The sequence below is a fragment of the Mastomys coucha genome, unplaced genomic scaffold (genome assembly GCF_008632895.1).
Source record: "Mastomys coucha isolate ucsf_1 unplaced genomic scaffold, UCSF_Mcou_1 pScaffold1, whole genome shotgun sequence".
Taxonomy (NCBI): domain Eukaryota; kingdom Metazoa; phylum Chordata; class Mammalia; order Rodentia; family Muridae; genus Mastomys; species Mastomys coucha.
In genome coordinates this window covers 57521686-57527379 of record NW_022196891.1, presented here as the reverse complement: position 1 = coordinate 57527379, position 5694 = coordinate 57521686, and the positions used below count along the sequence as shown (strand labels likewise).

Here is a 5694-nt window from a genome sequence, read left to right as displayed (position 1 = left end):
GCTATCCTGGAACTCACTCTGTAGACCAGGCTGGCCTTGAACTCAGAAATCCGCCTGCCTCTGCCTCCTTGCAAGTACTGGGATTATAGGCGTGCTCCACCACTCCCCGGCAGGTACACAGCTTTAATCCTAGCAATCAAGAGGCTGAGGCGGGAAGATTGGGAGTTTAGCCTCAAGGTTACCCTGAGCTACCTAAAAGCCTAGCTCATTAAACCAAACATGGAAGACAACAGAGGGCACTGTTGAACAGTGCTAAAGCTGGACTGCCCTTGTGAGTGACTTACTGCTCTGTCCTATGCAGCTCTTTATCAGTCTCTGGGTATAAAAACTGTCTACCTCCTGGGGATGATGGAGGAATTCAGAAAGCCCTTCAGTTCTGTGCTAGCTAGTCTTGGGTCAACTTGACACAAGCCAGAGTTATTTAGGAAGAGGGGACCTCAGTTAAGAAAATGCCCACCACAGATCAACTGGGGCCAGGCCTACTTTACATTTTCTTGATGTTATATATGTGTTTCTTGATGGATATGTGTGTGTGTGTGTGTGTGTGTGTGTGTGTGTGTGTGTGTGTGAGAAGGAGTGGTACAACTCATTGTGGATGGTACCACCCCAGACAGGTGGTCCAGAATTGTATAAGAAAGCAGGCTTAACAAGTCAGGATGTAGAAACCCTTCCGTAATAGCTCCTGACCTGGCTCTCCTCAGTGATGGACGGCTACCTGAAAGTGTAAGCTGAAGTAAAGCCTTCCCTCCCTAAGCTTCATCTGGTCACTGTGTCTTAGCACAGCTCTAATAACCTAAGACGAGTAGTGTATAGTCATTACCTGGTAGCTGTCTCCAGGAACCCCTCTGCTGGTTTGACTTCCCTTGTTCCTCACAGCAGTGCTGACAGTCTCTCGACTTCCTGTTTTCTTTTGCAAGCATTTTCAGAGATGAGTGCTAATATGGAAGCAGTCATGTACAGTTTTAAATTACCACTGCAGTCTACTTCCTAAAGTAAAAATGTTTATAATAGATAGGCCAAGATCAGAAAACCTGAGATGAGTCTCAGACAGTAAATCATTGATGCCTGTGGGCTGACTGAATTTTTATAGGATTTAAATACAAATTCATTGATAATGTCATCAGCTTAAAATTGAAGGATGGCTTAAAATGGTCTTAGGTGCCTGGTATTTGAGGAGGCCAAAGGAGGGAGTTGGATCCCCTGAAACTATACTTAAGGACCTTTGTGAGCTGTGGATGCTGGGAACCGAACAGGCATCCTCTGCAAAAGCAGTATGTCTTCTCAGTACAGATCTCCCCAGCCCCAACTCAAAAGTTTTTAAATGGAAGATCAGACCTAAATACAATGGACAATAATAATAGTAGGACAGGATGAAGCTGTGGGAACCAGCATTAATTGAATCTGTTTTTTGTTTTTGTTTTTCTGCCAAGGGCTAGAGATTGAACTCCAAAACTCAGTCGTGCTAGGCAATTACTTTACCACAGAATCACATCCCCATCTCTAAATTGGCTTTGAAAATGAAAACAAACAATCAAAACCAAATCAGGCTACTGGAGCACAGGGAATAGAAGGTAGAAAAAGAAACCCATTTAGTCCCTTTCGACTACAGGTTCTATTATCCTGGCCCAGAGGAAGTTGGTAGAAGTCATAAAAGAAGCATGTGGCAAAGAGCAGGAGGGGAGGAAGCTCCCCACTCAGTCAGGGCTACTTCAACCTGGTCTCTGGAAAGCCAGGCGACATGGAAAGTCTCTAGTCCATACTCGCTTTCCAGGTGCCTGTATCCCTGGTTCTACAATTTTGGTCATTTATTCCCTATCAGCTGTAAGATGATAAGCTAAGAGGAAAATGAATGTTATGTGGTCATCTGTATTAAGCCTAGAGAATGTTTAAGCAAATAGGTATTTAGTGGTTACTCTCTGTATGCTAAGCAGTATGCATAATGACTTACAAGTATTAACTTCTTTAATCTTATTGATAATCCCATGAAGCAAATGCTTCTTAATGTATACAGTAGTAGGGACATTTATTTCAAACCTTTGAGATTTTGCCATGCCTGATCCCTCGCTGTAAAAGAGAAAGCCATCCTACTTTGCCCAGCAGTCACTGTAGCAAGGGTAAGCAGACTCACGCAACAAGAGCATCTGCTTCTGAAACAAAGACTACCAGCTTAGTAATAAATGACAAGAATGTACAAGTCAGCTCTGCCCTAACTAAACAAATGGCTAGCGAATCCTTTCCTCTGTCCCTCGTCTGCTGGAGCCTCTTTCTGGAGCTCCATTTGGCATCTTTTCTTTCTCCGCCTGGGCATGAAACTCTCTATATTTTGCCTCCTATGTCTGTGTACTCTTACAGTGGCTATCACTGCTTTTTCATAGATAGAATAGAGAGAGAGCAGTCCAGAATCTAGTCCGCAGTCCATGACACCAGGTGCCCCTGATCCCTAAGGAGGGGCCTGGATCTCATACTTTCAGTCTGTCTCTGAGGCTGTTGACTCGGGTTATTCACCAGCTTCACTGATTTGGAAAGCTGTCCTTTTGCTGGCTCTGCTATCGCTTGTTGTTAGGGCGCCTCTTTCCCAATTCTCCAGTCTCTTTGTTGGTGTTTTATTTGATTTTATTTTTTTAAATGAATTTTGGTACAAAGTAAGTTCACTATTTTCCCCTCAGAAACAGACATCTTTCTAAAATTTTATTTTTATTTTATTTCTTGAGATAAGGTTTCTCCATGGAGCCCTGGCTGTCACTTTGTAGCTCAAGCTGGCCTCAAACTAAGAGATCCTCCTGCCTCTGCCTCCTGGGTGCTGGGCTTAACTGGATGTGGTGCCCAGCCTTGTTGGGGTTTTAACTGCACACTTCCCCCTGGTCCTCAGTCTGTTTAAAGCGTTCTCACTCACTGGACCCCCTGGGGTAAGGCTGCAAGGTCCGTCTTTGTGCCTGGAAACCACATGCATACCTTTAATCTTGTATGGTGGTTATTTCTGCTTGTCACAAATTCAACTTTTGAGGCAAGGATTGTTTTAAAGCCCTCACTTCAGAAGTGAGAAAACTGCCATACTCCAATGTGGAAAGTTATTCTTTAAAGGCAGAGATTTTATTTAAAAATGAACGTGTTTACTACAATGCTACTTATAAGAAATAAAATATAAAATGATGTAATGTCCAGCATTCAAGGCGAGTAATAGTTGTTGCAGGATATTTGATCACATTGAGAACCCCAAGATTGTGAACTGGAAAAACCCTAGTTCAGCCCTAGCACTCACCTTTTCCCCCAGCAGCTTTCTGTTCATTGTAAACAGGTTGTTGAGGTGTGGCCCAGCCTTTAACCCAAGAGCTGACTGTAAACAAGAGCTAAGTAAAGTGCACTTCAGGTCAGGAGGCCGAGCAAGCAGCCTTTTGAAAGAGAGTGACCAGAGGAAAGCCCAGGAGAGAGAAAGGAGGCTCTCAGCTGAAGGGGATTTAAGGCAGCAGGGAGGAGGAAGAAAAGGGGTTGCTTCCTGCTGGAGTAGGAAGGTCTGCGGGTGCTTTCTCTGATGCTGAGCTAGCAGGTTTTCACCCCAGCATCTGGCTCCTGAGTCTTCATTAGTAAAATCAAATGGCTGGGATTTTTATTTTGAAAACAGATAATACTTCTGTAAAATGTTTTTGGAATAATTTTTTAGATAATAAGGCTAGAGAAACAATATGCATTCTATATATGAACACATGACTTTATAAACAAAGGAATATTACTTCAGAAGTCATCTTACCTTCAAGAGAATTCCCTTTGTGGGTTAGTCTGAAATGATTGCTACTATGGGTTTTCTGGAAAGAAACTGGTTATTGAGTACCTCAGTACTTAATGTGGATACTATATCCATTCCTTTAGAAAGAATTCTAGGGGCCGGGGAGATGGCTCAGTATTTATAGTGTTTGCTATGCAAGCATGAGAACCTGACTTAGAATCCCCAATATATATTGCAAACACCAAGGATGGGTTCTGTGTCTGAACCCATTACTAGGGGAGAGGAGGAGACAGACAGGTCAGTGGAATTTCTTAGGCATTCAACCTAGCCAAATTGGTGAGTTCTGAGGAAGACATACACAAGGCATTAAATAACCTTGGGCCTACACACACACACACACACACATACACACACACACACACACAGATACACACAGCCCTTTATTAATTCCCTTCCTGTTTGCTATCTCTGTGCCTCCCTCTGTCTTTTAAAAAAATATCCTAGAACCTTTATTTCATAGCTAATTGTATAGAAGAAAGAATAAAAGCTGTTATTTCATGCATACCTCCTACCTTCTGATTTCCCAGTTTCTACCTCTACAGGAGGGTTTTCCTTGTCACATAGCCTTTGGCTTGCTGGTCTTCAAGGAAGTGCATCGGCCTGGGAGTTAACAGACTGGCTTTGCCTGTTCCTCGTGTTTGCCCAGGACCTTTGCTTTCAGTATATCAGAATCTATTCCTTTAATGAGAGCAGCAAGCGTTAACACTTAAGTGGTTGTATGTGAGGCTGTATGTAAAGTAAGTGCTCAGGAGGCTCTTGGTCAGAATAAGTAGTCCCTCATCTCTGTCACTGTAGTGCAGGCACCCTGAATGCCCTGGGCAGCAAGAGGGCACTCTTTCCATGACTCATCCTTACACTCCTTATTAGAGAAGGAGCCTCGGCAATGAGAAATGATCAAAGAAACACCTTCATTTCAGTGTTTCTGGGCTCTCCCCAGCCTTCCCTGATCTCAAGGAACAAGAAAAAGAGATAAAATTAGTATTTTCCCAAGGAGGATATGTTTAAGTTCCTTCTGACTACAGGCCAGAAGCTGCTGATCTAGAGAGAGGTACATTGTTTTGTTTGTTCTGAACAAGTGACTGAATGTGTTCCATCAGAAATCATTTGTGTAAGATCCTCATCCCTGTTCACTCAAGCCTTTGATCAGGCTACTGGTAGATCTGTGATTAAGCAGGTCTTGAAGTCTCGATTTCTCTCTTGTACTTATGTCACAGAAGCCAACTGTGAGCTGAACTTCAAATAGCAATAAGCATTATGACTGAAGACTTGATGTACTTTTCAGACTGTCAGATTATGGCGAAGGTTTTATGATTTGGGTTCAAAGGTGGAATTTGAGTAAATGTGTTTAATATTATGCTTGTTGAGCATAGTAGACAATGCTTGCTTGAACAAAATAGAGAATTGTTGGCTATACAAAAATCCAGAAACCTCTCATTTGTTTGTTTGTTTGTTTGTTTTTCCAGCATGGTTTCTCTGTGTAGCTCTGGCTTTCCTGGAACTCACCCTGTAGACCAGACTGGCCTTAAACTCTGCCTGCCTCCACACTACACCTCCCCCCACCCGCAGTACTAGGCTTAAAAGCGTGCACCACTACCTCCCAGCTGCAGAAACCTATTTTTACAGAAGGAGTCAGGGCATTCAAGACATGGCTCTATTTTGTTGAGCAGGAGAATGGCTTCCGTTTCACTTCTGAAAGTAAAGAGTCTCTTGGAATAAAGCCTCCTGGAAGACGGTGGAGCTCTTCCCATGCAGGGCTCACAAGCTTTGTGTATGTTGGATGCATCATCAAGATTCAGCCTCTCAATGACTATTCAGCAGGAAACATGCATATAAAAATGATAGGGTCGCCGGGCGTTGTGGCGCACGCCTTTAATCCCAGCACTTGGGAGGCAGAGGCAGGTGGATTTCTGAGT

The 5694-nt window shown here is 43.3% G+C and overlaps 1 protein-coding gene across 8 annotated transcripts in view; it reads left to right on the top strand.

Annotated features, from left to right (window-relative positions):
• The window catches only part of Rabgap1l (RAB GTPase activating protein 1 like), a 723114-nt gene that overhangs the window by 697258 nt on the left and 20162 nt on the right, over nt 1–5694 (top strand). The gene's annotated exons all lie outside the window — the stretch shown is intronic.